Genomic DNA, 12,057 nt, shown 5'->3' with positions numbered 1-12,057 from the left:
ACGTCCGTCCGAATTGTTTGGCCGCTGTAATAACCATTACTGGCGCGGAATGCGACGGAAAGAGTCCAAACGGAGCCACTTAAATAAAAGCAGACATTTAATCGAGAGAATAGAAAGAAAGAGCGCTAAACTGCCGACCATCGTCGTAAGACGAAAGATCCGGCGCCAAAAATAAGTTGTTCTTCGGGAATCTTCTCCGCCCGACGTAAAGGGAGAACTTTTCCCGGAAACGGTTTAGGCGTTAGCGGGCGGGTAAAGTTTAAGAAACGAAATTCCCTAAGGAGAGAGTTAAGGATTATCCCGGAAAACTCCGCTTCTACCGTACTATTTGGGACGCGTATTTGGCGTTTTCGGGCAAAATCCAACATATTTTTAGACCCGCGTAAAAATTGTGTAATTAGTCTCGGAAGAAGGAAGGTAATTGTCGCAGCCGGCGAAAACGTTACTTCTTTTGCCCGAGCAACATCCGGCTGAAAATTAAGCTGGAGTGCGGACAGAAAAGGAAATCTTACAAAATACCAATACGATATTTACTAAGCGCTGGAAGAAATAAATGGCGTCGACCACTCTTCGAGTTTCGGCTCTTAAAATTATTCGATACGATTTAAGAGCTTCGTAAGGAGTAATTCGGTTTATAACAGAGAAGAAAAATAATAAACGAATGGACGTGGCCAAATAAGCCGCCTTTTTCTCTACCGGTCTAAGCGTTATATTCCTCATTGTCGACTTAATGTATTACCCCATATACTCGAATATTACGGTACGGCAGTTTTATTAAGCTGATTTGTCGGCGTACGCTGTCGATAAAAGTGAATTTATACATTATATTCCGTAGACGTCTCCAATTTTAACGTTTAAGTAATTTTTGAAAATACTTTTATTTTGTATTGTTTTTTTAAATAACCGCAATCGTCGTCGTTATTACTTTCCCGGCTGTTAAACGTGTAAAAATTATCCGATACAAATTTATATATCGACTACGTCATTACTTAGAGAAGTCTTTTAGCTTTGGAATAAAAAAGTTTCTACCTTCTATCTTGGTTGGAACTTTATTTATTAAAGCTTATGTTCCCAGGTCGAGCGATAACGCCGCAACTTTCGGCCCTACTCCGTTAACCGGCCCGCTCCCGGTCGGAGTCGTAGAATCTACCGACTCCGCAGCCCCGGGTTTTCCAAAAAAAAAGAAAAACGGAGTAACGAAAAGTCCGGAATCGTAAATCGTCCGCCGGTGGAAATGTATAAATTGTAAAGATCCGCGCGGAGTTTATCGCCCCCGAAAACCCATCGATTGGCGTTTTACGAAAATCTTCTTCGGACCGGGGCGGGACCGGAAGGGAGGTCGACCCGTATTTCGCGGTCTTTTTAAAATTTGGAAGGAGGCGCTTTAATAAGGAATGATTTATTCTGGCTTCCCGGCTTATGTCCGAAGGAAGGAACGGGCCGAGAAGGGGGGAAGGAGAGGAGCGACCGAGGTAAAGACGGAAAAAGTCCGCTTTCCATTTTTTCGGACCGCTCGGGCTCAATTATTTCTCGGTAATTACGAAAACGGTGGTTTAACCACGTTTCTTTCCGTCTAATTGTATTTTCCGCCGAGAAAAGTCCGGATTCTTCTTTCGGTTTCCGGTCTCTCCCGGCCGTTTTTTAAACCCGACGCTTTTAAAAAGGATAAAAATAGCGTAAACTTCATTTTTTGCTAGAAAGAGGAATGGCAATTAAAAGGCCATTTGTGAGAAAAACGTTTTCCAAACAAATTTAGTCTTTTTCCTCCTCTTTAAGAGTCGACGGGCGGAATTCATTCGTCTTCGGATCGGACGTTCTTCTCTTACGGGACGGCGCCCGACCGCCCGGGCCATTGTCCGGACGCGATTACGAAAATTTCCCATTCGATTAATTGCTGTTTCGTCGGCGGTGGTAAAAGAAGGGAGAAAAACGTAAAACTCTCTCCGAATGAAATTCTTTTTCCGTCTATCCACTGGCATTCTCCCGGCCAAGAATGGCCGCGCTCCCCCGGCGGAACCGCCAGTAGAAAGTAAATAACGAGAAATAACGTGGTAATCCGATAACTTGTGGGAATGTGTCAATATTCGTCGCCTTCCTCCTCGGCTAATCGATGAAGGTAAGGCAGTTTCTTCTAAGAATGTTCTCCCACACACGCGCGCGGATCTTTTCCAACCGGGCGTAAATGTTCTCCCACCTCACTTCCGTATACGGCACGTCCTAGCTTCCGTTACGTAAGGTCGTCGGCGGGTGGAAATCGTTTCTCGTATTTTTGGCACCTTTACAAGAATCCGCTTTAAAATAAAAAGATTTCGACCCGGTTAAGCCTCGGAGAAGTCAAAAATTAACCATATAATTTGAATGGGTAGAAGAACGGCGACGAACGAATTAGATGGGGGCACCGGCAGATGGCTTTATCGTCGTTTACCTTTCCCTACCCCTATAGCCCGGCCCCGGTGTATGCGGGAGGCCACCTCTCTTCGGCAAAACGTATTTGTTATAACATGTAAATTTATAATCGTTCCATTAATATTATAATTTCAATGCGGGTGCTTAGCCTATTTCGCTTTTCCACCCGCCTGGCTCGAAAACCTAATTTCTAATAAAATCGACCGAGTGTCTTTAAGAACACCGCGTTATTATTTATTTCGTACGGCTAAACTAAAATAAAATACCGGCCGGCCCGTGTCTAACCGACGGCGGTTGGAGCCGCCAGTTTCGAGTTCCGTTTTGCGTTTTATCTTGGGAAATTTTAGCGGAGAAAAATGCGGCGAGAAGAGCGTATTTTGGCCGAAAGTTGCTATTTAATTAAACGGGGGAAGATTAACCGAGTGGTCGGACGGAGACGGTTATTGCTCGGCCAGTTTTAATGGCGACTTTATTCCAAAAATAACCTCTCTTAATGAGTACGGTTATAACGACGTGGTTATTGGTCTTCCATTCCAACAAATGCCGTCCCCGCCGCAAAACGGGCGGCCGACCGCCGAAGACGATCTTTGCGCCAGTCTTCTAATATATCGCTGCCGATTTTCCGTTTTAATTATCGACTGTCGGTCGAGCGAGGGTGGCTGACGGACTGGTCGGACGGCGCTAAAGATTAAAGACGGGCTTCTACTCCCGCGGTTAGAAGCCGTCTCTCCGGCACTCCACCGGCGGCGGAACACGTCGGGTACCGATCGATACCCGCCGGTCGTCGACCCCACCCGGGGAAGGAGAGAGAAACAGCTTTTGCCGGCGTTTAAAGCGGGTTTCTCGATATAACGACGAAATATCCAGCGTTTTTTTATTCTCCGCGGACGGAAATTCTGTCGAAAAACCCACGGGCTTGGATGGATTTTGTCGGCAGCGGCCTTTCTTCCCATCGACTGGCGGCTCCAGAGAAACAAGAAGAATTTCTATTAATATTGGGCCGGCCGGCCGTTATCTTTTTGCAAATAATTTTACCCATATTCTTGCCTAAACCCGACGGAGGAAAGCGCCACTCCGGGAGAGGAAGAAGATCGATAGAAAGCTTTCGGGTCCAATCTCGCTCCCGGCAAAACATTCCCATCGACCCAAACCCGGAGGAGAGTCACGTTTTCCGGTAAAAGGGGAGGCGCGGCATCGATCGTTCCACTTCTGGACGAGTTAAATATAGAAACGGAAGTGCCCGGTGGCTACCTGAACCGAAAGCTCCCTCGGTTCTTTCGCTTCCGGTTAAGACTCCCTCTTTTCCACTCTGGCAATTTCTCGAAGAGACAAAAATTATTAAGAAAATAAAGAAAGACGGGCGGAAAGCGGCGGTGTTTTTGTCGAAAGGGAAAGACGGGAGGAAATTTTCGAGAAGGAAAGGGGTAGGTAGCCGACCGCTTTCCTTCTTTAACCGTTGTTAATTTGGTGGCGCGGATTCTGCTTCCCGCATTTTACGTCCGAGGTTAATGGAAACCAATGTTTCCGCCTCTATTTATCGTCGGACCAATTCGAATCTCGCAACGTTACACGTCCGGTTTATCGTCGATAATCGCTCCGCGGCCACGGCGGAAAACCGACAATTTTTTTCTTTTCCACCGTATTTATCTTAAGTAATTGCTTACAACCGGCCAAGAAAATTTTCCGCATTAATTCCAACCGCGGGCGCCAAAACCCGTTGGCTCCCAAATTGTACCGGAAACGACAATTGCCGATGCCGGTCGATAAGCCTATCCGCGGGTCTAGCTACGCGGCGCACGAATTCGGACCAAAAAGGAAAATAATTGTCGAGACGGCTTTACCCGCCAATTTCCAGTCGGTGTCGATTTTATCTACGAAAGGTGGTAAATGGTAGCGGAATGCCGGAGACGAACCGGTCCCGTGAAATATCCCAAGACTTGGCATAGGCGACGATTCGACGTCCGTCCGTCGACAATCGATTTCCAAGACGGACGCCGGACGGGGCCAATTACAGTTTCTAAGGCCCGACGGCATTCCGCTACCTTTTACCACCTTTCGTAGATAAAGTCGAGACCGACTGGAAATTGGGCCAAAGAACGGGCCGAGTAATTAACCTTTGGTAAATAATTGGCATTTCGCACCCGAATTCCCTCCCCACCGATTAAAATCTGTCGACCACCGGCACGAGAGTAATCAATTTTTTTCCCGCCACCACGTCCCGGGTTCGAATCCCTCTTAGTTTAATCCGTCGTTCGTCGCCTCTCTCCGAAAAGGCGGTAAAGGGAAATTCGCCGGCCGCTGCCAAATAATTATTTACGTCGGAGAGGGAAGACGACAACCGCGACGAAAACGCGGTTGTCGTCTTCCCTCTCCCCTTTTTCGACGGGAAAGAACGCTTCTTTCTCGTTTAAAGGCGGACAGAAATCTCCCGGAAAAGACGTTTCGTCGAAAGTCGAGAAAGAAAAAAGCGGAAGAACTGTGGAAAGTTTGCATTTTATTACAGCATAATGTGGTACAGAGCGAAGAAGTCGACCCGGGACCGTATTTAATAGATTATGCCGCGGATCGTTTAACGTCCTTCTACCCGACGCCTTAAAAGGCGTAAATTCCGGCCTAAACCGCCCGTTACCTACGGAAAATACGCGCCTCCCAACACTCATTTTCGGTAGAAAACGGAGAAAATTACGACGACGAGATTGTCTGGCTACAAAAATTATTTTACATTTTCTGGCAAAAAAGTATACAGTTAAAATATGGCACAAACCATTTCTTACATTTTTTACTCTTGGTAACAATAACCCAGCGTTCTTAAACAAAACCAGGTAAAAACCGTCGATTTCTCCAAAATAAATTATTACAAAACGACAAACAAATAACTTATGCCCACAAAACGCCCCCCGATCTTTCCCATTCGGGCGCTTCCTTCCTATTCTACGCAATCTTTACGCGGCGCCGACAAAACTCCGAAACGGAAATAAAGCGTGGGATTTTAACGGCGTTTCCGGTGGGAGGAGGAGCGCGAGATTTTTTCCTGGTGACGGGCGAAGTGGGCGGCCCGGCCGACGTTTCAAATTCCGGAAATTTTCGCTCCTCGACGGAACGAAGCCGCAATTTATCGAGTCCCCGAGCGGAATCATTTGCAAAGGGCGCGAATGGACACGGTTCCCGAATCGTGGGATTTTGCGCCTTTCCTTTAAGCCATTCTATCGGTTTCGGACTAACGTATTTTCGCCCGACTTTATCGTGGCCGTCGTCGATGGCCGAACCCTGCGGGGTGGAACGGGTGCCCGGAAAGATAAAAAAGCGGACGCGACATCTGTTTTTAGAAAGACTGCCGACTGGCTGTCGTAATTTACCCCTTTGGCCACCGTCGCGGTCGCATTCCCCCCCCCCAGCCGTTGCCGACTAATAATTTTGGTACGAATTTTCCCACGCGTATTCTATGTCGAACTAACCTTCGGACGGCCGACGAAATTTCCAAAATCCACGCGCTTCCGGTTTGTGCCCTACGGAGATACGCGCATTAATTTCCGGGTGATGTTGCCAGACTTAACTTTAAAATAGATAACGCTTTTAACTGTGCCAATCGATACCAAAGGGGTACGGTTATATTTTTAAGATTTTTCCTTCGAGTCGGTCCATCTCTGGCTTACGCCACTTTTATCGTCGGTATCTTTACAGTCTTATAACCGAGGCGGAAGAAAGCGGGGAAAAGGACGAGGCCGCCGGCTAATTACCTTCGTTAATTTTAAGAATTTAATTCCGGGGCGAGTCTCGTACACTTTGCCCGGCTGTCGGTCGGTTTCCTTCCTTTCACCGATTATTATAAAACTCGCGCTTCCTCCTCCTCGCCGGGACCGGGATCGAACTCCCGAAATATCGTAAACGACGGTTCCGGCCAAATCGCCCGCCTTTTCCGAGCGACGATTAACTTTCGGTCGATCGGAAATTAATTGCGATTAAATGTAAACGTTTCTACGGAAAAGCAGTTACTATTACTGGCGGAAAAATTGCAAAAACGTTTTCTTAAGTGGTAAATTTGCTCTCCGTTCCTTAAATTATAAGGACGAATATTTTCTCCTAACAAATCTACTTCCGTATTTTAAAACGGAAATAATTTTAACATTTCTCTATATTGAAATCCGCACCCGCCAGGGGGTTTCCAATTTATCTATACTGTAATTTATAATACGACCAAAATATACATATATTAGAAATAGTCCGGTCTAGGCGGGAACGTAAGTATAACCCATAAAATTTAAACGCCCGCGTAATCCGGACGAGGTGCTAAATGCTAGAATCCCACGACCGGGGAAAGGGGAGTCGGGTACAAAACGTAACTAAAAGACATCCGGTACGTCTTAAAAGGTCGACGTCACGCAATAAATAAGTGTTTCCGGTTTGGTATTTACATCCGCCGTTTCTCGCAAAAGGCTAAGGGAACGAGGAGGGAAAGCGAAAGGAAGCGAGAGAAAGAGTGGAATTAAACGTCGTCGAAGAGGCCCTTGGGGGGTTGTCCCGCCCGGTTCCAGAAGACCCGGTCGTGGGGGCGGTCGCCCTCCGAGTATCGGTCCCGGGAGACGGGAAGCATTTCGGTGGCCCCGCGGTCCTTGGCCGGGTGGCCCGTCCTCTCTTCGGTGTAGTCCACCGGCTCCACGTCCCTCAGCAGCTCGGTCCGGGCGTTTTCGTCCGACGGCGTCCGCATCAGCGCGTGACCTGACGGAAGAAGAATTTCGTCTGGTGAGAAACGTCGGATTTATTTCGCGTCATCAAAATGTATATAGGCTATATAATGCGACTAAGAATATACCAGAGTTTAATGTGACCTTAAATCTGACGATATACATACGTAACACGTACGTATATCCCAAGAATTTATACGCCACTTTAACGGAACATTGGCTTAATGCGATAGGCGCATACACTGGAGGAAAAAAGAAAACTAATACGAATAAACGAAATCTGCCGTAGAAAGACTCCTTTACACAAAGGTCGGACCTCGTCGACCTTCTCTATAAACGAATAGCTGTGTGATTTTTACCTTCGTACGTCATAATTATATAAAATACTCGTACTAATTTCGGTAGACGAAAATCAGTCTGGTCTGGACCTAGCCCGGTTTTGTACGTATGGCGCTGTTCAATAATCGCGGGTTCGGAAGGAGCTCGGCGTTACGCATTCCCAAGAATTTAGTCGGGATTACGTTAATAAAACTGTATTGGATGATTTGGAAATACCTCTTTTGCCAGCCGCACGATGAATAATTGTCATAGAAGATCAAATCGCGAACAAAACGGGTCTCAGAAAGACGGAAGGCTTATTTTCTACAAATGTCTGCCGTGTGGAAAAAATTTTCCACTTCAATTATCAAGAAAGGGGGTAAATGGCAACGAGTGGCGTTACTTCCCGGCTAAAATACGTACGTTTAAGAAAAACGTTGCCACACGTTAGCACTCCCTTAAAATTATTACCAGATGTTACTAAAAAATAACTTTTATATCACCATCATCGAAAGGCAAAAAAGGCTGTTGTAAAAATATTGTAAATACCAATAGCCAGTAAAATTTTCATTAAGTCCGACCGCCCTCGACTAGTTTCTATCTCACCACCAAAATTTAATAGCGTTAATGCCGCTTATATACGAGTTATTGGCAAAAAATGTCGTTTCTAATCTTTATCCCGTCTCCGCTTTTTTTTAAGCTGGGGAACAACCGGAAAATCATATCTACGCCTATATACGGAGTTACAAACTCCTCTACTCGCATTGAAACATTGTTACTCAAAGTCGAAATCGAACGAAACCACTGGCGGTCAAAGGCTGGGCGCGGAATCGATCCGACGAACAGTGTTACGTTTCGGTACAATTGTACTTTATGAAAACCCCTTCGTCGGTATCGCTTAAAAAAACATTTTCAGTACGAAACGTACAATTTGTGATTACGTAATCTTTTATTATCGAAACTGCACTTTTATCCTCTTCCCCGGTCCTTTAAAGTAACGTTGTCTTCTATTGTTCTTAGCGGTCAATAGCTTCGGTAATAAAATATACTTATTTCTCCTTTTTTATACTTTTTTAGTAGTTGAAATGCTACGGATTTAGTAATACCTAATTAAAATTGTAGTAGTAGATATTTATTTTTGTAATTTTTTCTTCGAGATACTATGGTCTTAGGCCTTTGCCGAGTATCTGAAAACAATGGCTACGGCTTCGGGGTTAAATTTTTTAACTTATTGAGTAAATAAAAATAAATTTAGAACAAAACACACATTTATCGCTTTCGTTACATTCATTATCTGTCCACTTTTAGTACACGTTCGAATTTACCTAAAGCGGTACGATCTTCCTCCAACTACCGAGTGAGACTGGAATGAACACTGCTCACACCTCTCGCTCTGTTTCCCCACGAAGGGCATTTCAATTCCACCTTATGGGATACGCACGACTTAAATAAAACCCAAATTTTGTTCTTCTTTTAGAATACGGGAGGAACGAGCATCGGCTCGAGAATCTGAGCATTTAAATAGTTTTGTTAAATTTTGGAAGCCAATAAATTTGGAGAGTGGGCAACTTTAGTGCGATGCCTTTCCCGAAACAGTACTTTTTATCCTATTAGAATGCGAGAATAAAAATAAATAAGAAACACAGCAATTACACAAAGCGGTAACTCTTATAAACAACGAGAAATTATTTATTGTGACATCGTCACGATGACGGGCTGCAACTTTTTATTACCACCTACAAAAATCACGCGATTTCCGGTCTAAACCAGAAGTTCGTATATAGTTAATCTGACCTCCAGCCCCTAAGCTTTCCACACATGGTCTCGATTTTCATCTATCTAACTCCGTTCTCGCCATTAACGAAGGACGGCCAAACACACAAACATACGATAGTGGGAGTGTATAAGTCTGCGGTTTGAAAACTGGAGCCCAAAAATAATACACCATTAAACACAAATGCAGACAAAAATCTAATGCAGTACACAAAATTCACAGTCACCGTTGGGATCCGAAGGACGAACACCCTAACGTGTAACACGTTGACAGAATTGGATTAGATTGCCAGCCGACTCCGGATGCCTCTTTGGAGAGGAGTTCACGACTCCGTATAAGACCGGATCGTAGACAGACATAAAGTGATACGGTATACAGAAAGCACATTTGAAAAGACGATACTTACAGATGACAATTTTAGAAAATGTCGCATCGTGCACGAAACTATCTATACAAGTCACTCGGGATTGCAAGCATTTAACACAGACAGACTACATCGAACTAACCAAATAGCAAATGTAATATATTAAAATCTTATTCATAACACTCAATTACTCACAATTAAGGAAAGACGTACGGACACCCGTCCGTACGTCCTTCCTTAATCTCCAGAACAGTTAGATAGATGAAAGTCGAGACCGGATATGGAAAGCTTAGGGGCAAGAGGTCCAGATTAACTATATACGAACTTCCGGTTTGGACTGGAAATCACGTTATTTTAATTCTACAATTTTCTCCCGAACGGCGTTAGATAGATGACCCGCACGACTCTGTTGTTAACAGGAAAAGTAGGATGCGCAGGGACAAGACTACTAAAATCGAGAGCATTGTGACGATGTCACAATAAATAATTGCTCGTTCCTTTTATCTTTGCTTTTGTTTCGTTTTAAAACGTTATACGAGGTATAAAACGTGAATTTTTTTAATGTGCGTGCGCAATCAAAGTGACTCTCGGGACAAACGATAAGAATTCCTAGAAAATTCGAAACATACTTTTAAACAAAACACACCTTTTATATACTAAGGTGTAATGGTGTGACACGAATTCTTAGAAAATACTTAGACTATACTGTAGATCTTTACTCGAAGCGCACTTTTGAGGATCAACATTCCTATTGTAATTTCTCTACTTTAATAATTTTGTCATCTGTTGAGTTGTTTATAAGAAATGTAGCGCATAAATGTGTAACGCAGTATTCAGTGTACAGTTTGTAATAAATCGAATTCAATAATGAAAATTTTTTTATTCTCTGTGTAATGTTATCGGCCGGTTATTGTCATCAAAACTTTCAAGTCCCGAAGTGACCGAAATAAGCGAATTCCACCTTATAGGCCTAGACGCTTGAATAAGTAACAATTTTTCTGAGCACAAAGAATAGCTAAGCTTCGAACTTGGTCTGGCATAACACTTGGCACAAGTATTAATCAAATAAGATACACAATAATAAAGTTTGATAACCGGATGGACGAGTCGATTAAGGCCTAAGCGTACTGCTCCGGGGAATCCCATGAGTTTTCGGAGGTGGTCCGTCCCAAACGTGTCACGCTTTGTCTCTCTCCACCCGACAGACTCACAAAGGGTGCAATTAAAAGGTCTTCTTAGTGGCCACAGGACAGAGATGAAAAAAATTAATAATCGTTTCCTCTAGAAATAGTCATATACAAGATAATAAAAATAGCACGCATCATCGATTGTAGTCAGACTAATTAATATAGTTTATCGAGTAGTTGAAATTATAAAGATGTTTAGTGTTAAAAATATATTATAATTTGCAGAAATCATCTAATTAGACTCTTAACTAGCATCGTATCATTTTCTTTAATTACTATTATAAGCAAATTTTAGCTTGATTGATATTTTATAATTACTCTTTCATGAACTTATGAAGATTGAACATTTAAAATGATTTAGGAAAAATAGTGTAAGTATAGTAATTATCAAAAATAACATGATCAAATTGTATTGATAATACTTGATCATTTTATTATACAGTATATAATTTGATAAAATTATATATAATAAAATGACTGATTCAATATAAGTATACAATACTTATATTGATTTTGTTATAATATAATTTCATTTTATAAATGATTTTGTAAGTACACTATTAATTTATATTTATTTATAAAATTAAAAAATCCCATAATTTCAATGCCACGCGTTAGTTTAGAAAGAACAAACTTATTTTTAAAACACGAAATATTCTTATACAATATATTAGAATGGTACTAAAGACATTTTGAATAAACAAGAGATACCGTGGATCTTTAAGGACACCGAAAGTGCAAAACCAGAATCAAACTGTGTATTTTGGTAATCACTAGAATAATTAGAAAAGCATAAAAGATAACTTAAATAGTAAGAATCTCTCCGGACCGTCAAAGGCATTGTCGTGCCATTCTGGGCAACCGGGTTTAAGTTCGGATTGGAAATCTCGAAACTTTTCCTTAAAGGCTGCTATACACCATGGGTTAATCCTCAAAGGAGTAACCATGCATGCCTGATTTTGAGTCATTCCTGGATGTGTGGGGGGGGGGAAATTTAACAGCTTCGGCGACCTGTACCGACCACCCGAGTAGAATTGAAAAACCATTTGATTTTCCTGGCGCAGTGTCAGACTGCGCGGGCCGACCTAAACGTGTGTGAGAACAATGTCTCGTGAATGTTTGGAAGAATTATTTTCTATAACCTTATTAACTTTTATTATTTATAACCTAATAAATTAATTTTTCAGGTTATAAATTATTTTCGGATCAAAAATTTCTTGAGTAAATTAAAATTATAAATAATTTTAATATTTAGAAAACTTCTCAATTCATTTCTTCCGTTTTTATAAAACATCTCGATACTCTTTATCATTTTCTTCTACATTT

The sequence above is a fragment of the Centruroides sculpturatus genome, unplaced genomic scaffold, assembly GCF_000671375.1.
Source record: "Centruroides sculpturatus isolate CEXI.00-Female unplaced genomic scaffold, Cexi_2.0 scaffold7, whole genome shotgun sequence".
Lineage (NCBI taxonomy): Eukaryota > Metazoa > Arthropoda > Arachnida > Scorpiones > Buthidae > Centruroides > Centruroides sculpturatus.
Note: the sequence above shows the minus strand (reverse complement) of the source record.